At 42.5% G+C, this 27,398-nt stretch overlaps 1 long non-coding RNA gene across 1 annotated transcript in view; it reads right to left on the reverse strand.

Moving 5' to 3' along the window:
- Window positions 1–7,395: 7,395 nt before the first annotated feature.
- Window positions 7,396–27,398, reverse strand: part of LOC125982175 (uncharacterized) — a 36,177-nt gene continuing 16,174 nt past the window's right edge. Inside the window, exons 3-4 of the long non-coding RNA XR_007486294.2 lie at window positions 14,854–15,073; window positions 7,396–7,492 (exon numbers count right to left, since the gene is read on the reverse strand). This is a non-coding gene — a long non-coding RNA (uncharacterized lncRNA). The remainder of the gene's footprint in view (window positions 7,493–14,853; window positions 15,074–27,398) is intronic.

Consider the following 27,398-nt stretch of genomic DNA (forward strand, 5'->3'; position numbering starts at 1 on the left):
ATAAGAACTGGAATAGGCCTTGTTATGAAAAAGCTTATGATCAATTAACAATACATTAGAACAAGTACAAATGTTGATGGAGAGACTTGTAATGGCGGCAGCAAAACAAGGGCATGGAACACTACGCCGTCATCAATCAAAAGCTGTCTTCAAATGAGCCAAACATGGAGCAGTAAATCAGGACACACAAAGGGAAGCAGGTTGGACTAGGGAAAAGTAACAGCGTGTGAATTAGCAATACAAAACAGATGGTTGATGATCTCCAAAGAATATCGGGGAATTGTTTTCCACGTTTCCACCTGTCCACAGTAAAGAGCAATCTTTATCAATCAGGGTCTGTAAAACCATTTCTCCAAATCGCAGGAATCCGATCCCAACTGGTTAAAAAAAAAAAAAAGTAAAACATTATAGTGTGTTTTTCGGCTACCTCCACACGAGCTGGGAAGGCAAATGGGAACCGTTTTTTTCGCCCGGTCCAGCTTTCCCCTTCTGGCTGACACATGGCAAACTTCTTTAGCCAGCCAATGACCAACATGGCCCATTGAGATGAATCCAGCAATAAAAAGGCCATTCATTCTCATTGGTATGGGGAGAAGTCCATTTGTCACGCCAAATGGTTTTCTTGTTCCTGCAATTAGGAAAGGGGGCGTCATATATCATCATCAAGTCCCAGAACGGACTGAAGATTGAGATGGAGCCTCATACGATGAAGACTAGACGTCACATTTAATAAAGCAAAAAGAGCAAGAAAAAATGTGAATATGATTTTATTTTTTTTAAGTAGGGAGAAAAGGCTGCTGGCTATTTAGTTGACAGGGTCTCATAATACGAGCACCCCTTAAATGGCTGTCTGTCAGTATCACACTCTCTTCAAATGAGCTTGTTATTTGTCTGGGCCATTACGGGGCGGTCTGCGTTTGCAGGAAGCCGATGTGCCATTAGCGAGGTGAGAAGCGGGGTCGAGCGACGGGAGGAAGAGAGAAAGAGAGAGAGCCAAAGAGACTGTCAGGCAAGAAGAAACTTTCACAGCTTATCTTGGATAACGCATCGCTGACGATGACTTTTCAGACTGAGCACTCTGTGTTCAAGTGGCCTTTTTAGCGCGCTCCCCGTTCAACAGAAAAAAGCCTAAAGCATGCAGATTAACACCAGAGAACGCATTAAGCATAAATGGAGCAGCACAGGTGTTGTTTCGACTCTCACTTTTCTCACCATCCATCCCTCTCGTAATCACTTCACGTTGCAATATTTGAAGTAAGGAACATTTAAGCTCAAGATCCTTTGCTCGCACAGGCGGTAGTTCTGTTCAAACAATGCAAATGGAGTAAAGTGAAGAAAACAAACAAACAGGGCTACACGGAGACAGTTAGACAGTGTTCCAACTAAATGTCAGATTGGGAGATGCTCCATCTGCTCTCGTGATGTTCATCTGTTTACCATCTTTCACAAAACATGGCCAAATCAATTATGACTCAGCCAAATGTCACCTTCACGAGGGGGCGCTTGGCGCTTAATGATATTTGGCTGAGTGTTGCGTTTTGCTTGTTTGCTTTCGGAGCAATTGGAAACCCGATGAACACGATTGTTTAGCATTCATTTAAATTGTTCAGCGGAGGAGGCATGGGCGTAATTGACTGTAAACATTTTTGGAAAAGATACTGCAGAAGAAGGGGCCGGCGGGGGGGGGGGATCATTTTCAACAGGGAAAAGTAAAGTCTGAGATGCAGGAATATTTCGGGGGGTCTGCAACAGCGACAGGAAAAAGAGGCAAATACCGAAAAGTCAATTATGTGGGCTGGCACATTTTTGGGGGGCGGGGGGCATTGCCCTCTACCTCTGCCAAAGCATGGATTTATGGTTGATCCTGGGGGGGAGGGGCTTTGAAAAGTGTTGTATTCGCCCACACCCCCTCTTTCCTCCACAGAGCATCCCTCGGATGGAGTAATGCATGGGGAAAGTCTGACTTTATGGGATGTGTGTGATGATGTATGGCTCTTCTCCCACCAGTGCTCCCTAAGCTCTCAGTGGCGGGATTTGTGTGTCCATGTGTGTGTTTGAGGGTGGCATGCCACATGCTGTGACACGCCGCGATTATATTTCATGATGAGTTAGAAAAAACACAGCGGACAGTATTGATTTGTTTCCGAGAGCTTGCTTCAGAGAGATTAATGTTCGGGTTTAATAGTCACGATTCAAGTTCCTCCGATCCCCGAGGTGTAACCACAGTCAACGTTGGCCCGTACAATCGTTCTCTTTTCGGCAAAGTAACACAGCCTTCCCCCCATTCAAAAGTTAAATGTCTCCAGTTTCCTACTTTGTGTTACTTTTTAATGCTCCCTCTGCTCCCCAAAGAGCCCCATAAAAATCATTCTCATCTCTATTTTTTGTTTGTTTTTGTTTTGTTGCTGACACGCCGGGTTATTGCTCCTCAATGTGTTAGTAAAGACGTACACAAGAGATACATTCGAGGTGTTTAATGTATTGTAGAGTATCACTTGTATTGTCCCCCAAATTTAACTCTTGTTTGGGGGTCGAACCGAAACGGAACGTGCAATGTGACCGGTGTTGGGGGTCCTTAACCGAGTACGAGGATTCATTACACAACTACCTCTGTGATCTAGCACATGACGGTTCTCTCATTCACTGGCGGCGGCTCGTGTTTTTTGTCACTACCTTCCCTCCATGTAGTCCTCGGCAGTGTTCTTTCATTTGCCGGGCATGAAAGATTCATCTGACGGTTTTAATAATAAATACGACGATACAGTTGAAAAGTGCAGAAGGCACCCTCGACTGCAGCGGCGAGGATTCAAAAGACAAGCAAGGGTAATATTCCTGCTCAGTCATCCAGCTCTTGCCTCTCTCTCGTACGCCTGACACAAGCCATCTCCCCAAAGGATGCCTTTTTGTCAGGATAAAGGCGAGGTACAGAGAGTCAGGCTGGATGTGATGACCTTCTGCTTATCGGATGCATACCGACTCCATCGTTGAAACATCAACAGCGTACTTGATGTTAAACGTGGGCCTATTGTTCCTCAACTTGAAGGCATTGTGAGAGTGGCAATTGTTGCCTTCTGAGAAATATAAAATGTCATGCTGCAGGCAATGTATAAAAAAAATGCCGACTTCTTAAAAGTTTTAATTGTACCTTGTAGGAGTCGAGCTTGAATGTGGAATGTATGGCCTTGTGGCTGTTCTCAGTCTTCAAGGTTGCTACTAAAGCATTTCACGATGACTACGGAAAGTGATTTGAAGCATGCATTACAAATTTGATGAATGAAAATACGCTGATGATTTTATCGGGATGGGAAGGCGTATATATTAGCCAGTGGTGGATTTACTATATAAGCGACATTCATTTCCAATCTGGACATAGGAGAGTAAACATCTCCAGCTCTGGAGGAAGTATATACGACCATGGCTGAAATGGCCCAGCAGAAAGAATGTTCACCCTCCGTGTGAATGGAATGTACCAATGTCATCATTATAATGCAATGCAGAGGCTGCAATGTATGTGCCCTTTGATTTGTATAAACAAGGCAGAGAGAATGTGAAGGTTAGAGCAGCTCAGAAAAGCATCGGACACGCTACATGCCTCGTGATCATCCCATCAACTTAGCTTGACGTTGCAGGAGGAGAGAGAAATATTATGAAGCCGTTTCATTGACATGCAATGCAAGAGTTGTGGCGACGGAGGGGGGAAGAAAAGAAAAAAAAACAGCCATTCACTCATCTTCATTAGATCCGAGGAGTGCCGGTAAGAATGTTAAACAGAGCGGAACTTCTAAGCGGCACAAAAAAGAAAGCAACACAGTCCCCTTCTGTGACGCTTGCGTTGAAATTTGTCACGCCGCTCACAAAAACAAGTATTTGCAATGGAATATTTTCAAGGTTTCATAATGGAGGAGGAGAGAGGGGGGGGGGGGGGTCTGACAGACACCATCTGAGCCACTGACAGCCCTTCTCAGCTGATGTGATGTTTCATGCTTATTTAAGCACACATTGGAAAAATACAAGTCACGTTGTGTCCTCCAGACGCAAAGGAAATTATTGTGGCCTTGCGGGCAAAAAAAGTCTCAGACTATGGAACGAATGTGTCAGTGAAGCATACGGCATTAAGGCGCTCGAGAGTGAAGTGCTCGCTTATTCCCATTGATAGCGACGTCTCTTAGCCTCGTAGAGAACGCCGCAAGTATAATAGATGTCCTCCTTCAACCGTCACTGACCTTGTGGCTTCATTTGATTCGACTCTCTCTTGGTGTATCCAATTCTGATTGATTAAGTGATTGACTTTTGGTCCATAATGCAGCATATGATAAATAAAGAACCTTTAAAAGAACTTCAACGCTCAGTGCTATATTATGGAGATGTCGGCGAAGCACAAACGTGAATTGCAATGTACGACAGCAGTCCTAGAATAGCCACACCAGACGTAAGAAAAAGCTGCTAAATTCCGAGCCTTGCCGAAAGCGAGCTATTTGGAACAAAAGAGGCCTTTGGAAAGCCAAAATTGGACGTGGAGTTATGCTATACAACTTGAAATGACATGAACACCTACAAGGCAGATAAGTTTCCAACATCACAGTGAGCCTGTTCAAAGCACCCTGACAGTCATTTTCGGGCCACACAATCCCTCTATCCCTAGCTGACCAACTTTACTGGATTTAGCTCTCAGCGACTTCATCCTCAGCCAAGATCAAAATCAAGCTGGGAGGGATAGATGTGCTCGGCGTTACAGCCTTTAAGTGCAAACTTCCAGGTAAGAACAAAAACACTCAATCATAAAGTTGAGAAGGGATTCATTTCAAATAAGTCGATTTTCTTTTGTCTATATCCTAAACACTGTCTCACCATATAATAAATATCCCTTTTATGCTCAAAACTATCTAAGATTAGTTGTTGTTTGGGATCTACTTCTAATTAAAAGGCAACAAAGCACAATATCCGGTCAAGATAATAGTGATTGCGCAAGCTCACATTTCATTAAGTATCTGGATATGTAATATAATCAAGTAGTTCATATTGTTTGGATGAAATCCACATGAAATGAGATGTGGCCACTGTGTTGTCATTTATTTTCTTATCGCCACTCTTGTCTTTCATTTGATGACCTCCATATGTCAAGTTTGTTCCTTGGACAAGTAAAGTCAATAACGTATTTCTCGATGTTTGCCACGGGATTGAGAGAGTCTCATGAGAGTGAGTAGGTTTGGAAGGAACTGGAGGTTGGGCAGAAAGAGGGAAAAGAAATGAAATGGCGGGGATGCACTGTGCTGTCTATTTTGGAACATTGAAGTCTCGGTGCCGTTTGATGAAGACAAAGCGAAGTGTTAGAAATCAATAAGTTGCTCGATACACCTTCAGAAAGGCTTGATCGCCGGGCCCCCACCGCCCAAGGGAATGCTTGGTGATAGGGGCCAACTATAGTGAGTCTCTCCAAAGCCTCAGTCAGATTGAAGCTAAATGACAGATAGATTTGAAAGCAGATGGATTTCAATTAAAGGTAGAGGTGATTGAATCCAAAATACTAGCGATGTCTCTCTGGGTGCTTTGGATAGCAAAGAGCCAACAGGAAAGCAATATAATTGAATGTTCTCTAGTAGGGGTTAATGCACGCATTATAAAAAATGAATTTTTCATAAAGCTAGTGACGAAAATATATGTGAAGAGAGTATTGATCGGAATAGACGGGAACAAACATGACTTCATACGACCTTGCTTGGCCACAGACCGTAAAATGTGGCTCCATCAAATCACAATACTATCAGGGGATGCCTTGGAGATAATGTGAACAAAATGGTGTGCATAAGAGTGTCCGTGAGCAGATAGCTTGGTAATGAACGACATTATTTCATATCATTGAACGATGAAGTGTCAAAGGGAGCGACATAAGGAGTCGGCAGGAAATTAGACTACATCTCGGAATACCACATGATCATTTCAAATGCTCATTTGATGGCTTTGAAGACGTTTCACTTGGCTGGTTTCACCTTGTTTATGTCCAACGACTAAATCAGACTTCCACTATTGCTGGTTCTACGTAATTAAAAAAGTGACTGAAGAAAAAGGAATAGTCAAGAAGAAAATGAAAATCTCATGCTATTCTATTCCAGGAGAGAGCTTCAATTAATTTTGCTTGTCGTCTATAAGAAGGTCTTACATTAAGTGGAACCGAAGGAAAATGACAGACACTGCGTGCCATCTTTACATCAGCGGGGTTCCTTCGGCTTCTCATCTATTTTGTCTGCCAGGACTTGACGCAGATACAGTTGCCTTATAAGATGTTGGAAGTTTGACAGAAAGGTATCCAAGCCCAATTCAGACCGAGACGGCTTCTCCCGCTCATCCTCCACAACTGTCCGTTTCTATTACAACCTTCAAACACTACTGCCCTCTGCTGAATGGCTCTTTCAACAACCGGATCCGGCCGCTTGCAAGTCTCCTGGACGGAGTGTTCACAAGCTCAGCTGGCCTCTCATCTCTTGTTGGAGAGCTCTTAAACAGATCCTTCTTTGCATCCCGTGCCACGTCTGCCCAGTGCTTGGCTACAGCTGTTTCCTTGCCCTTACAATAAGGACATATCATGGTGCACAGTCCACTTTTAGATTATTAAATGGGCCAAAACTGCATCAGAATTAGATTGGTGTCAAGGAGGCAAAAGCTGGTGCATTTGGGATGGTCAAAATGGGACTCTAATATCTTCCTATGAGTGGTTGTTAAATTCCGCTTTGGCAAGTTAATGGCCTGTAGCAAAAAGTCAAAGCTAACGACTAAAGTGTTCACTTTCACAGACAGTCACGTCCTAACTTTCCAAAATGGCCATGTTCCGCTTAAACCCTGCAGGGGCTGGTAGCATGGCCTTTCAAACTGTCGTCAACTATCAAAACAAATAGTAAAGGTGGCAAGGTTTCTGTCTGTTCCGCTACAGACAACCAGATGTCCAGATTTTTTTTTTTTTTGTAAGCTACAAGAAAGGGATCAATTGGGATTTAAAAACGGTCCGGTGAATTTAAACCCTTAATGAGCAATTAACTGGAGGTATTATGTGCCTGCCTGCCACGATGGGGATAATTAACAATTAACCATAGTCGGACTGTATAATGATCGGTCAGCTTTTCAGTCTCTCCTTAAAACGATCGTATTGTATGAAATAAGTACCTATGTGTACGTCATATATTTTGGCTCATCTTCAACTGTGCAAATTTCACACACTCCGGTAATTCATTTGATGGACAATCGCCCAGATGGGAGCTGCCAATTGCTCCTCTGCTTCCCCTAAATGCCTAAACCACCCTTAATACGGACTCCCTTCAGCCCAGATTTAGCCAGCACATACACTCAAGGCCAAATATTTTTAGTTGGGATCAGCACTAAATTGAATATGAATATCGGCTTACCTTTTTTTTTTTATTATTATTCAGATGGGGTAGTCATCTTTTTTTGGTTCCGGCTCCACCTCTCCGTGGAAATTGGTTAAGTTGTATTTTGTGTAATCCTGCAGGCAAACAAAAGGAAGAAAAAACAACAATACTCTGAATTACCAAAAGCCAGAAAGATTAAAAGAGTCAACAAAGTTGCATGCAAATTGGTTCGTTCGTTTGTGCGTGTAAATCCTGTTGAGTAACAACAGAAAGAAAAATATACATCAGCAGCCTTTTCCGTGTTTAGCCTCATGGAAATGGTTCCTCTGGTTAGTGCATCAGATCATTTTTTTTTCCACTGACGGCTACATACAGAAAAAATATGTTTATACAATCATCCATTTTTATTGTGAATTTAATGCAAGCCTTAATACAGTGATGGCGGGGTAATAAAGAAAACGTGACTTGCTGGAAATGTATGTGACAACATAGCAATACCAAACTCATGTGATACATTCCATCACCTTAGCAACCTCTGTCAATCCCTTTGTGGGATTTTATATAGAGTAAATGCATTGTGCCCCTGGAAAAACAAATCTACGCTCATCACCTCGCTTGTGCTCATTCCATCACAGCCCTATTAGCTTGTTTGCAGGCTGTTTGTGTCAGCGGAATTAGGTGACATGTCCATGTGTTGTGTTTTCTCGATTGTGTTCCTTGCCAGCCAGTGCGCTAATGAGTCCCCGGTGTTTGAGCATTGTGCCTGTGGGAGGGGCCAACAAGGCAGCGTGGGAGGATGTTAAGCATGAATGAGGGACGTGTTAAGGATCCCAATGGGCCTTATCTGGTGAGGCGGTGTAGTCTGTTTAAAAACATATGTCCAACCTTTTACGGTTAGATGACTCATCATTTTATATATACTACTTATTTGATATATATGCTAGTCTCAAAAGTGGTTTCCAATGTAGTTTGTCTCTTTGAGGGCATTTATTTTTTAAAAGCAAACGCCATAAGGAATCAAAGTTGTGCTTATTGTATAAAACATGCACATGCTTTTCTGGAAACGCCAACAGTTTGTGAATTGCAATCATGCTCATCACAATCAACCTAAAGTGCCGCTGCAGAAGTTTCCCAGAGTGAAGCCCCCCCCCCAAGTCCATTAGTGGCTCCCTCAACAATTCGCCCACTTTGGAAAGAGCCCACATTAGCGCCTTTGGTGGTGGAGCGGATATATATTTAATGGAAGGAGGGATAAGCGGTATGGAAGTCATTCGGAATGCAAGCAAGTTGGGATTTACAAATTGAGCGGGCATCCTTACTACCCTACAAGCATTCTTGAAAAAATTACAACGAGACCCCCACCCCTAATTTTAATGAGAGTCAAATAATGACTTGACCTGTTTACTCACATGTAAACACCGATTTCTCCTGGCAGGTAGCCTATAGGAGATTAATTTAAAAAAAAGAAAAACACCAATCCAATCCATCTAATTATTTCATCTTTTTAATTTCCCCACCGTGTTCACGGGCCTAGACACGGTAATTACTCTGCATCGAACTTTAGAGAGTCTCTTTATTAAATGGCTTCCTTGCTCTCTTTCAAAATAAAAAATAAATAAAAAGGATACAGAGGAAAGTGGTAATTTAAGGAGACAATGTTTTGACGTGAAATTAATTGGAATCAAACCTTTAGCGTCCCCCAGATGAACGCCGAAATTTTATACTAAAAAGAGCACGGCTGTGTTTCCTGTTTCTATTCCCCGCTCATGTGTTATCCGCCTCCGACCGAGCATCCGTGAAGGACGTTCTTTAAGCTAATTAGGCCCCATTACTTATTGAAAAGGTAACTTGTTTATGCGAGAGCAGAGGTATCAATGATTTAATAGAGGAAGTCTCAGGGGCAGCCGAGCTGGGGGTCTTGTGTTGAGCAGATTTATTAACAGCAACTGGTGAAGGCGATGTAATGGCATCCCAATTATTTCTTTAGGTGCCACTGCCAGCCAGTTTGCACCCTTTTAAGGCTGTTGGACTTAATGGCACCGTATCCTCGGTGGACATATTGGCCTTTTTATACTGAGCGAGGGACAGCTTTGTCATAAAAGCCGAGCTAATGAGCGAAGAAATAAAATACATTCTTTTATTTCGTTTTTAGTCGAACCGAAATGACAATGACTTGGCTATTATTCTCGACTTCATGCTACATTTTGTGGGGACTCCCAGCAAACCTTTTACATTAGCTTTGTCGGTGCAGACAAAAGTGACCAAAGTATATCAAAAAAGTTTTTGGGTAAAATAAAACTTCCTTTATCTTCTTCTCCATCATGTAATTGTCTTTTTGAGTGTTGTATAATGACCACAATAGTGCGCTGTGAGAAATCAAAGCAGGCCATGGGGAAATTACCCAAATATTAATCTTCCGACAGATTCATCTATTTATGCCGGCGACATATAGTGACAGGCAAAACAATTGAATGCTCTTCAACCAGATTCCAGGAGGCACAATTCATTAACTAGTGTATGCCACCTGTTGCCATTCATATGACACAATAATTGCTTTTTGTTCAACGCAAAAGACCCGGCCGGCTTGAATGTCAAGATTTGCAGCAGGGCTTCAATTAACCACTAGTCAAAATCAGACGTTAGCTGAGTCATACGTTAGGTTTCCCTTTGAGTTGCCTACTTGACTCCATATTGTCAACACTACGCTTATGCGGCTGTTTTGAGCTCGACGTGAGCGTATTCGACCGGAGCTCTCGCCTTTCATCGGGTCCCCCAGAGTAACCTGGATTTATTCCATCCAAATGCCACCTGCTCTGTCAAAACTTTGTCGCCATTTTTCGTTTCATCTGGAAACTTCACAAGTTCTCCAAACAGCTGGTAGTGCAGCTGCCTTGGCGCAACATAACTTGCATGCATTCCCAAATATGGAAATGATGAAAAGGTCTCAGTGCAACCGTCGCTGTGGGAAATGAAATTTCTATATTTGTTTTGCCGTTAGCTTGTTGTGCAGCCATGCGCTTGCAGATAACCATTTATCTTCTCATACACCGCTTTTAGTCGAAACTTGTTTTTTTCCTTTCCACAGCCCCATCTCATGGACAGCTTTATCCATTTTAAATTCAATTAGGTATTGCAGATATGATAACAAATACACATTAGACACCACGGCAGCTGGAACATCAGGCACACAAGCTCAATTCATCCACCGAGTGTGTGTGTTGTTGTTATTTCGCCAAGATGGCGCCATCCCAAAGCTGAGTGGAAATGAAGATCATAACTGTGGAACCAAAATTTATTACAGAGCACCAGTAGGGATGGTACCTGTAGAAATAATGTTCCCTGTGCTCATGAATAAGATGCAACACTCTTGGAACGGCTAAAGCAGAGGTACAAAGAAGTATAGATGCAATTTTGTCATTGGAGAAAATTCGGAATATTGGAGCATCTCTAACTAAATCCAAGGGAAGCAAAGGAGATTTCGATCATGCCGGTATGTTGTTATATCACACCGGGCGCTCTAGTGTGACATTTGATAGCGTTTGACACCCTTGCTCCAAGGCACGTCAATCCTGATTTATTTCCTGCAGTTGGGGAAATTATTTGCTGCAAATATTGACATCCCCCCCCACGGTTTCTGTTGTTGCCGCATTTGTTTCATAGGAAAGAGATGGACTGAAATACGGACGATATCAACCCAAGGTAGGGATAGACATCTCTGTCTGTCGGAATAAATCAGCCTCAGCTGGTTTCAGTGCGTGGCAATGATCATACATAGACTGCACGATAATCGGAAAAAGTTCTCAATCTTCCCAAATCCAGGCACTGGTTCAACTTTTTGCTTGTCCTAACCTCCCTCAGGTAAAATAGGACAGAATAGCGGGTTCAGTCATGCAATAAAATATAGAACTCATTTGACTTCTTTCATTTCAAGCCCAGAGGAGCTCTTAACTTTCCTTTTTGTCTGTACAAAGGCAGAAGTTTTCTTCTTTAAGCCGCACCACGAGAACAAACAAACGTTTTGACTGTGAGAAAAACATAATTTGTCATTTTGATGACTTGGTGGTCCCGTGGAGCAATCCTTTGTTGAGTTTTACTTCTGCATCTGGATTCGGCGGAAGAGTTTGTTGCAAAGATCAATAACTCATTAGCTAAATGCTATTAAAATCCAAATGCTACTTCTCTCCAAACACAAAGCGATTCAAAATAAAATCCGTCCTCAGTGCTGGAAATTGAACAAGATAACTTTGGTCTCCATGTCCAGCCAGCAGCCTTACACATGATTTGTCCTTGCGATGCTTCGTGATTTCATCTCAGACGTTTTGTCAGTATTAAGGTTAGAAAAGATGGCGCGGCCTTCACGGGGATGGCTCCCATTAATTCTTGCATCCTGAAATATGACGTCGTTATCCAAGCGCCGCGAAAACACAAAGTTTTAAAAGATGGAACTTTTTTGAAAACCCTACCCACCCCACCACCGCCGCCATAGTCATTTGGACGTAAATTGGTAGGTAATGTGTTACTAATGACAATAATGATGCTGCGGTACTTTTTAGGTAGAAACCCCCTAAGGAGCCTCATTAGCAACACCTGTGTTTACCCCAAATTGCCAAAATGGCTGCTGGGTGGGGGTGGTGAGGGGGTCTACAATTTCCTCGCCTGATGTAATGTTTCAAAAACAGCTTAATGTGTTTCTGGATACAAAGATGCAAAGAAATTAGACCAAAACTTTCCGTCGTGAAAGCCTTGATGCTCGCTGAACCTAAACTTTTGCAAACAAAATGCTGCAAAAAGTCAGCATGCCTCACTCGAGCAAATTTCAGCCGGCATCAAACATATGCTCCACATGCGTCTTTTGCTTTTTAAAGTATTTTTTCCCGCACTGTGTGGGCTCCCTTTTCCTTTCAGACTTTTGGCTGTTGATCAATTTGTTGCCTGGGACTAAACTGGTTTCCTGCATGAGTCCATCTGTTACATTCTGCCTGACAAGAAGTCGTAGTGAGTGAGTATACATTGACTCAAATCGAAGATTACAGTAAGAGAAACTGGCAGGGAAACAAAGCAACAAAAACAGCAAGTGGATATTGAATGCTCGTAAAATAGTTTTTGAAGCCGCAGCATTGGTTGGGTAAATCAATGGACTAACTCTTTGGGAGTGTATCCATTTTATGTTTGTGGTTCAAAAAAACAATGCCTTAGAATGATTTTCCAGTGTGGCTTTGGGATGGGCTACCACAAAGTTAATAGTTGGAGTATTCTGTTAGATTTCTGTTAATTGGGCGAAAGATTGACGAGCTCAGTAAAATACACTAAAGGTCAGCGTCGTACTTAAAAGGGGTAGTTTCGTTCAGCATTTTATACAGTTTTATATGTTTGCTTGTAAATATCCGTCTGACCTTTATTGGAAGAAGAAAAAGAGGCCATCCAATGCAGATTGAGGCCACGTCCACATAAACACGCCTTTTGCTCACATGTCCATTTTAGCTCACTGAAGGTCCAAGTCTAAAGTATTAATGATAAATTGAAGCAATGCATATTCATACATTCATTTCAAATATCAATAAATGTGGCCATGTACACAAACAAGAGCATTCCAAAACCAGAGATCAGTGAGACGACGTCTTTGCAGAAGGGAACTGACATCGGCCGGTACTGCCAGATTAATCATGGTTTGGAATAAAAGCAAGCGAGTCGATACGCGTGCTTTTCACCAATCAGACGAGCGGGAAGCAGCAGGAGTAAGGCGCAAACACACGCAAACCCAAGTGCTGCAATAACCTGTCGTCTGTAATCTAATCTCAGTGGCGGCATGCTAATACATCACAATTACCTCCCCGGTCTGGACGGTGCCGTTCGAAAATACGTTGTCTCCATTAGCCCGGCAAGTCGGCGGGACTGTGTTTGCGGGAGGGAGAGTGCATGTGTGGATGTCTGAGCGGGGCACTCTCAATCTCTCCTCAGACAATTTCATATCCAATTATTCCTTCCATACATCACTGGGATAGCTGTGCGAACGCAGAGTCAATAATGGGTCAGATCACTTGTCTGGCATGGAGAGAATCATTGGAGGTTCTTTGCACCTTTGTCACTTTTTGTAGACCTTGGTACAGTATTTCCATCTTGACATGAGAGTCCTTTTCTATATCTCAAAGTAACCCAAAGATGAGATTGTACTGAGCTGACTCAAAAGTGTTGTTGTCAGGTTGTTATTGTGGTGTACATCCGCAACGGAAGTGCCCACGGAAGAAAATGTCCACTGGGTAGAAAGAGTCGGAAGGATTGTCCTGTCGGTGCTAAGGAAGCAAGAAAGCTAAATGGCTCGGCAGGATGGAAGACAAAGCAGGCAGCTGCTTATTTTCTGGACGGTGAAAATGACGCCTCCGGAACGCTTCTCCTCTCTGTCTCGTGAGAAGCAGCTGACGCATTGTGAGCGACAGCAGCAATTTATCACCCGGCCGTTGTTCTTTCTGATGATACTCAGTTGGTAAAGACATGTATTGGTTGCTTGGAACATCAAATCAAATTGGCGCCTAGTTGTGTTTTACAAAATCAGACCAGGCCGCAGAGAAACTATTATGTAAATTCTACATATTATGTAAAGTGTGGAGGAGGGGGTAGCAAACAAGAACTTCACTTGGTGATTTAATTTCACAGATATTCATATATATAAATTCCTTAATACTGTATGTCCCCTATAAGTGACTAATTGGGGGCATAGCACTCATCTGAAGAAATAAAAATCAGCCCGCTGCAATGAATCCGCGTTTCCAATCTTTTATATGCACTATTATTTCTTTCATTCCTCTTAGCTCACTCAATTTAAGATCCATTTCTTCATATAGCACAAAGCAATAAGTTATATTACCCCAGTGGCTGAGCGCCCGACAAAAGTAGAAAAAAAACATTTTTTAATACATCTCAGAATTACATTTTTTGTGATCGAATAAAATGCGCTACTAAATTGCTGTCCAAACTCATTTGCCTGGGATGCACCTGGTGTGCTTTTTTTTTTTTTTTTTTTTTATGGCACTAAAATAAAGCACTGTTTTTGAATTATAAGTAGAACCAGAGAAAGAATGAGTCGGACGGCAGGAGAAAGAGCAGACACGTTGCTAAGGATGCAATTATTAGATCATTTCTTGAATGTGCGATGGAATACTATTTGATTAAGGAACTCACACTTGTCTAATGGACTGTAAAAGGTTAATGAGACATTCAAGCTCATTTATTTTAAGGATAGTAATGATTAGCCCTATTTACGATTAAGAAAAGAAAATCGTGATAAATCAATGTCGGTGTAAATTCTGAGAAATCCTTGTCATGTTAATTACTCTTTTGTGATTAGCACTTTTGTGATTCACAGTTGGGTTGATTCATTTTCTTTTTAAGGCTCCCTAAATGACTCGATTCAACTTTGAATCAATGTTGAAGATTGTATTTTTTTTTAGAGGCAGACAATGGCAGGAAAAATGATTGAGGCACAAAAATAAACCCTTACCTTTCATTTACTTGTCTTTTTTTTTTTTTTTTTTTGGTCTCTGCATGCGCTGTCCTTTTCCCTCTCGTCTTTTTTGGCCCGGCTCCGTCTCGTCTGGGCTCGTCTTGTCTCACCTAGTTACGGATTTTCTTTTCCTTGGCTTTCATTTGATTGTACAGCTCCTTCCCCGCAGTCTCCCGACATCAGTTTGAATCTGACTGTGTATGGAAAATAGCCTGACCTGAAAGCAAATGATTAACAGACTGTGAGAGGCACATCAACATAACTTGAAACAAGATGAACAAATCATGTATTTATTATTATTTACTTATTTGACAGGGACAGTGTACATCAATGAACATTTCTGTAGATGCGCCAGAATTAGCTAAGGGGCTATAAACATGTTTTTTTTCTTTGACTCATTTTGATATGGTTTGATCTGCTAACCTTTGCACTTTTGCAAACTTTATTTGGTGAATGACTTGGAATGTTCTACAAATACCCAAGGGGAAGTCAGTAGTCAAAAAAAAAAATAATCGACTCAATTACAGTTACTTCAAAAGATTACATATGGTCCAAATGATTACTTGGGTAAGAGTAAATATTCTTGAGAAACAAACTGCTCGAGGCTAATCGATTCAAGAGTTTTAAATAGTGAGCAAAAAAGAAACATTATAGAGACAATTGATTTTCACTGCCATCTTTGCGAAGGTCACATTTAATACTTTTTGTAATAAACAGCTTTCTCACAAGGTTTTTGAGAGAATTCCCGCCAGGCTTCTTGTCTGCAAACAAATCGAGCGTGAGCAAACGCGATTTCGGTCCAGGCTTTCCATTAGGCTCTGCTTGAATGACAGCACAATTAGCACCAAGAATCAGTCTCTCAAAGTGATGGATTGAAGACTAGCACAATTTTTACAACTCGGACTGATTTTGTGGAGGGGTGGGGGGGGGTTCCCCTCCACATGAAGTTTCTAAAAGGGGACAGGAATGAATAATGTCGAGTTTTTGGACCTTTGGGGGTTTGTGTTAAAATAGTGTTGGACGCTCCAAGGACTGCAGCTTGACGGATGTTCGCTCACCAAATTGTCCATGAAGGACGAGAGAAGCGCAAGAGGAATGGGAACACTGAGTGAGAGAGCAAGAGGATGGAAGAAATGCCCCCACGTACGAGGCGGGAATTGAGAAGAATGAATAAAGAACATCGGAGGTGTTGAATGAAAAGCATGATTACAGATAGGCCTGCTAGACACATCTTTCCGTTTTCTTCAATTTGGGCTTGTGCTGCCTTCGGGGGCCCTTCACATAAAGAGGTGTGAACCAGGAGGGAAAAAAAAAAATTGAGACCTCTCGGGACCTCCAGGAGAAGTGGGAGGAAAAAAATATCTCAAAGTTCTGCACGTGAAATTGCCACAAAAATAAAAGGATGAACGAGTGAGGTGACGTCTCCCACCCCTGTGGGCAACCTCAGGTTATTTCATTAGCACAAGCGCCGCTGATAGCAGCAGTGATTTACGCAATCCTCCAAGGAAGCACCCCACCCTAACAGTGAGTTATCTTAAGAGGAGACACCGGGTGTGTTTCTTGCAGCGCTATGCAAAGCGCAGCCGTTCTTCCGCATCAGCGAGGGAGCAAACATTGATGGAACAGTTATTGCCGTTTTCTTGATGCATACATAGTTCCATCTATTACTCTGTGTCTGAATTTACTATACAGCGATAAAGCAAAGTCCAACTTTCACCAAGGATAGATTTACACTGCATGACTAATAACGTAGATTTATATTACAAGGAGAGTTAACAACCTTTCAGGCATTAGCGGCGCTAGACGGGGTGCCACGGGGGCAATGACCCACCCGCCCCTGAAATATGCTGCTAGATCAAATAATTGACTTTTCAGTGTTTTTAGATTTTCCCAGGAATTTATTTCAACATTTCCACTCTTCTATAGGGAACATATACTAAGTCTCGACTAGCATTTTCTAAAGAATTATTAGGGTTGGTAAAAAAAATACATTGTTTTGCGGAGCCCCTGAGATATCACTGGGAAAGTTCAACAAAAGTTTTCCACAGACAAACACCTTGCAAGTAAGACACTTTGGAAATGTAAAATGGAACAAATGAGTCACTTAAAAACAGATCACCGCTGTTTTCATGTTATATTTAAATAAATAGAACAATACAGTACATGTTTATCTATACAATAAAAAACTATTTTGTTTTTTTTATAAAAAATGACCTGACCTGTGAGTGTAATAAGTAGCAACAAGAATCAATTCCTCAGCAGTCAGATATTATTGATAATGTCCAAAACACACTTTTACCCAAGTACAAGAAAACAAAATGAATTGGAGTTTTGGTAAGACCTTGAAGTAAAGGCTTTCACAACTTCTATCATCATTTTTTTTTTTTTTTAAACACTCCACATTAATCTCCCAAGTCTACCTAAGCGGATCCAACATAAACCTGCGATTTTGAAAATAGTTTTTCCAAGTAGGGTGACTTATCTGATGCCAGAGGCTGCAAGACGTCAGAGGTAGTGAGCTCCACCATCAGCACCACTCCTCTGCACACCTTCGCCTCCCTCTCATTGCCGACACTTTTCAGAAACACCTAATACACCATCCAGATTTATCTCAATTTGGCTGCCTTTTCATGGCTGGCTGTGAGTGACCTACTTGCAAAGCCTAACCTGGATGAAAGATCTGCTCCCTGCTGTGGAGAAAAAGACATCATCGCATGTGCTTGTGCAAAAATAGCTATGTTGTTGTGTCGGTGAATGGATGGCCCCGCCCCCTTTCCATCTACCTTCAATGTATTTTTCATGCTTGAGTCTTGCTCAATATAAATTTGACAACTCATTAATGGCTTGTCGTTGACAACGCCTGATTGAATCATGACAATGAGTTCAATTTCTTCCAATTGTTCACGCGTGACTACGGCTCAATGCGATCGATACCTCATTTTGATGGGATCTGCACCCGCAAGGAAACAACCGTCACAATTTTCCTTCCGAAGCTGTCATATGGTTGATAGAATTTTCAGACGGCGACTTTCCACTTGTTTCGTCTAACCTCCTAAATGTATTTATGTTTAGGAAAATATTGGAATTGCCCATATCAGCATTCTTCTTCAAACCCTGCACAAAAAAAAGCAGACATCCCACAATGCTAAATTGTTCAATATTATTTGCTCTACGGTTGGGAGGGCAGAAGAAATAAATATTCCCACGTTTTTATTTATTTTAAACACCATTCACATTCCCTTTTGTTTGACTGAATAACCAGCAGCAAAAGCAAATCTGAGATCACACAGAAAAATTGACCATTCCCTTTTCGCCTGGGATGTTTTCAGGAAAAAATAAATGCTGTCCAAGTGGTGGTGAAGACTCAGCTGCAGACATCTTAATCTGTCTCTCTTACAGTGAAAGGCCACACTATCCAAAGCCTTCCATGATACAGCTGGAAAAGCTTTAGTGACTAAGTGCACCTCCACCCAGGGGAATTAGCAACGGAAGGAGGTCTCTAAACGTGATTCTGGCAGATTCCGAATTATTGTCCTTTCCAAGCTGGCTCCCGTAGCCTTTTTCTTTGGAAGCGTCAGGACATCTTGCTTTTTGCCTGCCTGGTTGGTCGCTAGAGGAGGAGATTTTGTCTGACTCAGAGAAAAGCGGGCATGATTGTTTTGTCGGGCGGAGATGAGACGGTAATGGCAGCAATAATAGAACGGGGGAAAAAAATAAAAAAATACGGTGCCTGCTGCTTTTTGTTCTACTTCATCATATGGGAGGAGTGCTGTGTTGAAAATTAAGGTTTACACAAAGAGGCAACAGACAATACGAAGCAGCCGGATAAAAAGCAGCAGGGTGGGTCTCCTGTCGCCCATCAGCGCCGATGTCATTTCCAACACCATCTGGAAACTTTATTATTCGTTCTACAAGTTTTCCGTGGCAAACAATACAAAGGGTTATGAGGTTTAGTGATTTTGTGACAGCACCTGTGGGCACCTCGTCCATCTCACCTCTTTAAAGGAGGCAATATAAACCTCGACATTTTCTCTGAGAAAGGACACGGTGACCCAAATAGTTGGTTTGTGTAACGTAATATCTTTTTATGTTTAGTTTGACAGTAATAAACTTCATCAGGGAGTGGCTTTAAGCTGTGGCTAGACAAAAGAGCAGGACCTATCCACACACAAGTTCTCTGTTTTTAATTAAAAAAAGACTTCCCTGCACAGTATTAAATTGAAATTTCAAACCATTACAAGTTGGGGGAATTTAGAATATCATTTCTATTTGTAGGAATGTGCAGTAGCGGGAAAGTGGCTTATTTGTCTTTATTGGGGTCTGCATGGCAACGAGCAAATGCAAGGGGTGTGCTTCCTGGATTTGCTTTTGGACTCTTCTGCCATTTTGTAGGCAGCACAGTGCCTCAACATGAAAAGAGCTTTCCTAATTGGCTGCTGCTTTCTATGCAGGTTCCGTTCCACGCTGCCACATCAGATATTCACCAAGAAAATAATAGTAGTGCACAGCGGTGGTAGAAGAAGAAGGATGAAGGGCGTGCGAGTTTCTGGCACATTGGCAAGCAGGTGAGAGAAAATGAGATGCTGGGATAGAGCGAGGCAAAGCGAAAGCAACTCCAGGAAGGCTGAGAAAGGCGACGCGCGCGTGGCTAAAAGTGTCCTTTCCCCATTTTCGATTTGAAGGATTCCATTATCTTGACATAATCCATCCAAGATCAGCTTACTCTCCATTCCGTCGTGGAAGATTTCACAGTGAAAGAGGCTACTGCATCTCAATCAGGTCATTGTATCACCCTTCAAGGGCAAGTGGACAACACATTTAAAATAAGAAGACAATGGGCACGAACAGAAGCTGCTGTTTTCCACAGCTCACACTCGCACGCGGAATTGCGCTGAAATATAGATTGGGCAAAGTTTTTAATTTTTGTGTGGATCGAGAACATATTTCAAACAGGGCTCACCATATACGTTCCTTAGCAAATTGCGACTGCCTTCGTCCGGCTCCATTTTGTACAAACAAGCGACACGACCACTTGCTCTCCTTTGGGAGTTTGGCTCTCGGTGTAACAGCCTGGAGCTGCACTCGTACTGAGCCTATGAATAGGAAGTGGGCTGCGGGGCCAGCTGAGGTGACGGATTGGCCTCTGCGGCTTACAGCTAGACAGGTGCTCGGTCAGATATCGGTGGAGATTTTAATGTGCTTTGCATGCGTGAGAAGCGCAAAGCTGAGTTTGGATGGAAGGATGCCAGAAAAACAAAGTTGTGAGAGAGACTTTGCAAATGAATTGAGGAGTGACAGAAAAACAAGAAGACTGACATGGTTTAGAATGAGACTTAGAAAGGATGTGGAATGAGTCACAGGAGAGCCGGAGAATGACAATAAGAAGGCCCGCATAAAGGAATGGTGTAGAATGTGCTTGCTAAAAATGAAACACAATGAGATGGCTTCACCGGCAGCTTGGATTGTCTTCCCGGAAGATTTGCTAAAATTGCAAATACTGCAATTTAGCCTTCACTTGGCTTTGAGTTCAGCTCAGTTCCAATGAAATGAATGAGTGGCGTTCAGCGAGGACCTTATTGTTCATTACCAAACATTACCTTGGGATGCTAACCCGAATGTCACAATCTCTTGGAATGAAAATGTTCAATTTGTCACTGTTCTCATATTTAGTGCACTCTCCCTTGCACACTTTTGCTGATCACTCTGTTTTAAATTAACTTTGCTTGGCCCTAAAGCTAAATAAAAAGTGGACCACAGTTCTTGCAAAAAAGCTCTGGCACATCCTCACTGTCTCCAACCGCTTAGTATGAAGGCCTGATTTATTTTTCTGACTCATCGCCTCATCTTTTTCTTAGCTATAGACCTCCTTTTCTGTCTTCTTATCACCCCCCCCCCCCCTCAAATAAATAATAAATGGAGCATCACTAGAATTGCTGTTTCAGATGAGCAGCTGCATTTTGTGAGTCAAGTGCCCTTAATTTCACCCGACGTGGATAGCGTCAGCGCCAAAAAGTTCTGAGCAAGACAAGTTTCGGATGGATTGCTAAAATCTTTTTTGCATCTAGGGCAATTACTGTGCAAGGGTATATGAGATGAGAAGGCATTGGAAAAATAGGGCTGGGCAGAAAAAATAAGACGCGTTTAAGATTTGCATGCAGTAAGAATTTCCTCGACTGGGTCTGGCATGAGGAGATACAGTTACTGTATATCCTCAAATAAATAGATGCTGTGATCCAGCTTGTCCACTTGAGAAAAATAAACACCTCTTCAAATGGCCGTCTGCTAAATGGATCAAATATACCATTTAGCCTACATTTGTTCTATCATGATCTATGCCAATCAAACTTCACAATATAGATACAGATAAAAAAGCTTAATTATGTGACAGTACACTTGTCATCACCACTCATTCTACCCTCGAGATCCCCCCCCATTCCCCTCGTTGTCTAAGGGAACAGATAAGGCCGCCGTAGCTTGGCGGATTAAAAAAAAAAACGACTTTCTCTGAGCTGCGGCGGTTTGAAGGAAGCCAAATTGCAGAGTCGATCTGGTCATTACACACGGGGATTATGGCAGAAGCCGGCGCCTTGTACTGCCAATAATTAACTGAGAGGAAAGTTATAGATTCCAGATAGTAGCGGGAGCTTCTTTATGCAAACGTGACAGTGGTTAATCTGTGTTTAGTAAGGAATGTTTTGGCTCTAATTGTTAAGAGCCGCCCATGTGTGGGTGTTTAACTAAAATCTATAATTCACACGGAGTTTCCGATACAGGCAACGAAATATATTGGATGAACTCGAAAATTCAAGGCAACACATTTCTATATTTTCAGTTGACTTTGGAGACTCAGCTGCACAACAAGTGATGGAAAATGGCTTAACACACCCACAAGATGTGCTAATTTTGTCTTGGACAGCAACACTTTAAATCTGGCCCCTTCCTGTCAGAATAAAGCAGCTGTAAACTAAAACCTCCTTTAATCGCCTGTGGCCAAAGGCTCTTAATCTTCTCCTGACATTAAACTGATGCAAAAATGTGTGTTGCGGACGCCTTAGCAGCACTGCGGCTACTCCTGTCAATGCCACGCTCTCCCGGGAAGCCCCCGACTGGCTCTCCGAACTTCCTTTTAAAGCAGCCAAATCTCCAGACGTCGTTTCTGGCGAGCCGTGAAGAAAATCTTCCCCGCAAACGGGATTTTGATTGTATTCATCCCACCGGGTATGGCGGGACAGAGGGAGTTGGGGCATGAAGATTGGTTGACAGTCAATATTATCATCCAGTTTCCCTCAATCGACTGTCATTCTCACTTACACAAGGAAGCCTGGGCAACTATTTACAAGAGGGGATTGAATGGTCGCCATCTTTCTTTGAGCATTCCAAATATGGCACCAAGGATGCATTCTTCACTGCATCAGTAAATTGTTTAAGAGTTGGTGTTCCAGAAATAAGAAGCCCCACAACACACTCCTTTCTTTCCTCCCTCCCACCATCTCTCTCCTAACAGCACGCCGCTCCCGACCTCAACATGGCGGGCGAGACAACAGCAGGCGAATCAGCGGTCGCCGCTCTCGGTCACTAATGAGTACGTGCAAACCAACGGTCGCCGTTTACAAACTATCCATCTCACACTTTTTTGTTGCGCTAGCCTTTTCCAAAGTCTTTTTTACAGCTACCTGCCTGGATGGAAGGGGAAAAACAATGAGAAAGGTTCTCTTGGATGTTTGGCTGACATTTATCATCTCACGCCAGCGCTGACAGCAGAGAAGGGAGACGGTGGAGCTCGAGAAGCACGAAACCATTTTGTTTTTTCTTTTATGTTAGTGAGGTCATGCTGTGCCATTGCTGCATTTTAACTTTAACTTGTTGGCTGCCCAAAGTGTCCTGCTGAAAAAAAACGGAGACAAAATCTTACAGATAAATTGGGTCTCTCACAGGCAGTGTGAAAAAGGCTACTCGATAATCTAAAGGAGTCGGGTCAACGAGTTTACGTTGAAGGAAGGAAATTGATTCCATGATTAAGCAGCAACCGATAAACTGGGGCTTAACTTATCGGCTGCCTAAAAAGGCTGCCGAAGAATTTGAGAGCGAAACAAAAGAGTCGGAGGAAATTTTAGGAGCCAATTGTAAATAGTGGATGACCTGTAACACATCCCGGTGGAAAGTGTCAGCGAGTATTTATCGCGTCTGCTTTCTGTTCTCGACTCCCTTGAACTATCTCCATCTGCCCCCTTTCCTGCTGCGCTCAAGCTCTGCTGATGAAATGATGATGAAATACATCCCTACAGTCTGTTCTCTTGGAGTACTGTAAGTTATTTCCGCTATCCTAACAGTGGGGAATTTGATTGGACTCTGATTGGCTGCTTCCCGTTTGCAAAGAATCAGCCAGGCAGTCGACTGATTGTTCTCCTCTTGCTCTGTTCTTTTCTTTCCCCTCGGTAATAGTGGGGGAAAAAGTTTGTCCGACGCCGCTGCGACTCCGTGACTCATCAACTTCAAAGTGAATTCCGCAGTCCTTTTTTTTTTTTTCCCCCGCCGGCATACTGTGGCATCAGAGCACGGGCCGTCCCCGAGTTGCGGCTCCCCGCGGAGGGGGAGCAGGTTGCTTAATGAAGACCTTGCGCTCGGTGTCATCAACTTTTCTTGTCTATGAATTTCATCATCAACAAGGACACTGACACCTTTGTTTTCTCACCAGAATCTTTTGGTCAAATGTGGAGTCAAACTTTGATCAAACAAAAATACTGATTGTAATTAAGCGAAAAATAGCAAAGTGCTCGTATTTGAGATGCCCTTTTTAACGATCGAGAACTCAAGCATCAGGTTTTGGTGCATGTGTGTTTTCTTCCGGCCCACACTGATTTACCAATCGGTATTCATCTGGGTCCCATCAGCTTCTCTCAGCTTGCGTCTCCAAATGGATGTTCTATTCTCGAGGCCTCTAAGTGTCTTGTACTTGTGATTGACCGTATTCTCTTGCGTCCTCTTTGGTTCGCCTCCTTTGAATTTTCACTGCAAGCTGGGCTGTCAAGCTCCCGCAATTTATTTGTCTGTCTTCAGCCTTAGCCCGGTGGCTGGCGAGCTCTCGCCGTAGAACCCCAAGCCCTCTTTGCAATAAACACTTATCTCAGCACCTCCAAAATGTCTGTCTGCATGTGGGTTCCCTAACTGCCAGAATGAACCATTGGGCAGCTCAGATAAACCGCAGCGCCGCCGCTTGGGTCTACATCACGCAGTAAAAATGAAAAATGACAGAAAGCCAACAAGGGCCGATGGGTGGAAAAGTCAAGCATCATAAAAGAGGCTTATTAAAATGTGACCTTTCCCAACTCCAACACCTATTTTTAACATTTCATAGCAATTACATCTCGGAATTCTCTCGCCTGCTCTAATCCCGTCTCAATTACCTCACGCACGCATCTCCTCTTTGTTCTGGCTTTATTCTTAGACGCGGCACTTCATTACATATGCTCACACCTATCTTTTTTTATTTTATTTAGCTGTTTGCTACAGCATAACCACCCCCCCCCCCCCCCCTCCTCTCCTTATGATTGTGAAAGCTACCGTAATCACATCAGCCCAGGCATCTGCTGCACTACATCCTCCTGCTCGACACCGATAGAAGTGCGGCAGGTTTGTTTTCTGGCAAATGTTAATTATGTAACCAATTACACCATCACAGAGCTGACGCGCCAAAGCTAAATTAAAAGTGATTGGCTTCATTACTGTGGCCCGAATGCAGTGTGCGCACTGGCCTTCAAGGAGGACCTATTTAAAGTTACTTTACCCCCCCCCCCCCCGGGACGATAACATTTCAATCTGTGGTATGTCATTACACGATGAATTTTCTCTGCATTAGTGCCGCATATATTTCAAGTAAATTCGATTTATGTTCATTTGGATGCATGTTTAAATATGCTGTGTGATCTCAACTTTCACACTCCTATAGCCTTGAACCATACAGGCACTGTTTTAACACGAGTCATATTTTTAACCTTCCTAACTGTAATAAAAGTAGAATCACAACATTGTAAAAGTTGAAATTGACTAAGAGAGCGGTACTCGACACAGCTCAAGTGAAGCATGACAACTGGCCACCAATATCCGACTTGCCGCATTATGACGTTTCAAAGCTCCTGTTTTAAGAACCCTACGGCATTTGACTTTGGAGCTACCACTGTACTCTGCTTGTTTGTATTGTTCCGCCCGATCGCTCGGGCGTATTTGAACAACCTTTCAAGCTACAAAAGGCCAAAATCTGCATAAATCGTTTGCTCTTCACAGTCAACTTGCGTGCACCATCATACACTCTGATTCAGGCTCTGAGTCAGGCGTCCTGTCCGTAGAGTATGAAAAAGAATAAGAGTAATCCATAATGCGTTATCCCAAAAGGTGCTGTCCTGTATAAGTTATGTTTAACCCAAGCATGGTTGCAGTTTTGAATGAAAAGTAACTCGAAATGACAAATCCAGGAGAAATAGTAAATGCAGAGTCAGTGCAATCCATGGAGGCAGCCACATTCATCACTGCCTCTTCACCATTCAAAGCAACTCACTGTAGTATTGGGACGCATTATCATTAGTACCACTGTTATCACTTAAGAGTCCCTCAAACATTTGCACAAAAGACAAGATTACAAAAAAAAAAAACATTTGCATTTGAACCAAAACTGCAGAGGAAAAGACATCAGCCTCCAAGCCAAAAGGGAGGAAAAAAAATATTATTAAATGATGATTGTAAGAAATCTTATCTCGACCATTATATGATCGTTGTGGGTGATATTTTGCATTCCAAACACGACTATAGATTAAAATGTTTTGGCATAGAAAAAACACTTTCCCAGAGTTGTGCAAATCACAAGTAAAAGGCAGATGGGAAATCATCCATTTTCGTTGTCATACTTCCAGAAGTAAATTGAAATTTAAAAGCGTGATGAAGTGTTTATGAACAAATGTAATGAAAAACCATGTTGGGCTGTGTTAATCAAATCCAGAGTGAATTAGTAGCAGAGGGGAAAGCCATGAGGGAAAAGATAAGATGGATAAATTTCAACTAAATGTTTGTGATGAATACAAAAAAAAAATAAGCATCGCTGATTGAGGACTGAATTCATCATTGTGAAGTCGAGAAAAGTCATTCTGTAGCGCTTTCTGTTTACTTTTCTTGCAAATTGTCCTTATCAGGCACCAAAGGTGGCAATTTAGAGGCCAGCTGGAATTAGTTTTGGGGTTTTTTAAGCAAAAGATCCTCCAATGCCTCTCAAATTAAATTCGCCAACACATCCAGTAAACGATGCTCAAATCCCGACCAACCCATCAGGGAATTACAGAATGTCGAAGCTCGCGTGTCTCCAAATGTAGCTAATCCCTTTTAATCAAGAGTGTGCAAATGTGCTTCAGTCAGATCTGATTTTCAGACACCATCAACAAACAACTTTCACCCCGCGGAGATTAAAAGGCTGATTGGTGTTTCGAGGGCCCCGACGAATATCATCATTACAGATCACGTCCCTAATTTAAGAGGCTCGCACCATATCTGCTGTATCATGTAAACACTGATCCTGAATTTGGGGACATTATTCAGGCCTTATACACAATTCTACAAGCGTGAGTCACAACGTTTTAATATGCTATGTGATTCTCGTTCACACTCTGTGACCCACTTTTCTTGGGTTTGTCACTTGAACATAACGACGACGTGAAAATAGGAGTCACTCATCTTGTCCAGCATTGGAACATTAGCCTGCTCAAGGGTGGAAAACATAAGATTAAGCCAGAGCTTTGTGGGCTGTTTTCAAAGTCTGCCTGCGCAAGCTACTTAGTCTAGTCGCTGAGCTTTCGTCATAAAATAAAAAATCCAAGTCGCAGTAAGTAAGTGACTGAATTATTCCAAGGCTCTGAATAATTTCCCCCCCTCCCCCCCGGTTGACCTAGTTGGAAAGACAAAGCAGTCGAAGAATCCCTCTGACATTCCGTTTGTTTGAAGTTAAGTGACTTCTTTGAGGAGTTGGGTTTGATAGCAGGTACACAGCATGACACCGGCTTGATCAAGGTCCGATTCTACCTGAAGCGACGGCGCAGGAAAGGGGAAGTGACCGTGACGAAGGATGAAGAGGGGGAGTGGAGGGATGGAGATCTGGGGGGAGCATGAAGGGAACGTTTCCCCGGCCTGCTTCAGTGTGACCGCCTCGCTAAATTAATTCTGTGCAGCAACTGCAAAAATGGAAATGGAAAAATATCAATACTTGTATACTATGTGCACGAGATCAGCAAACTAAATTAAAGCTAGCCTGACTATGGTGCTCCTCAATGATTGTTAGCATTTAAGTAACGGACTTGATGCACGGCTACTGAAATTGGCATAATGTTCAATATGCACAACAAAGTAAGATGGAACTGAAAATGTTGTCGGTGTCATCAGTTGCTCTAATCTTTCTTTAATAGTCCAATAGTTGATGACTCAGGTGCAAAGTACATTCCTTCATAATACTCTAATCAAAAATATTCTCCTCTAAACTTCTCTTCCTAATCTCAGTGACTGTTCCC

This window comes from Syngnathus scovelli, chromosome 15, assembly GCF_024217435.2.
Source record: "Syngnathus scovelli strain Florida chromosome 15, RoL_Ssco_1.2, whole genome shotgun sequence".
Taxonomy (NCBI): domain Eukaryota; kingdom Metazoa; phylum Chordata; class Actinopteri; order Syngnathiformes; family Syngnathidae; genus Syngnathus; species Syngnathus scovelli.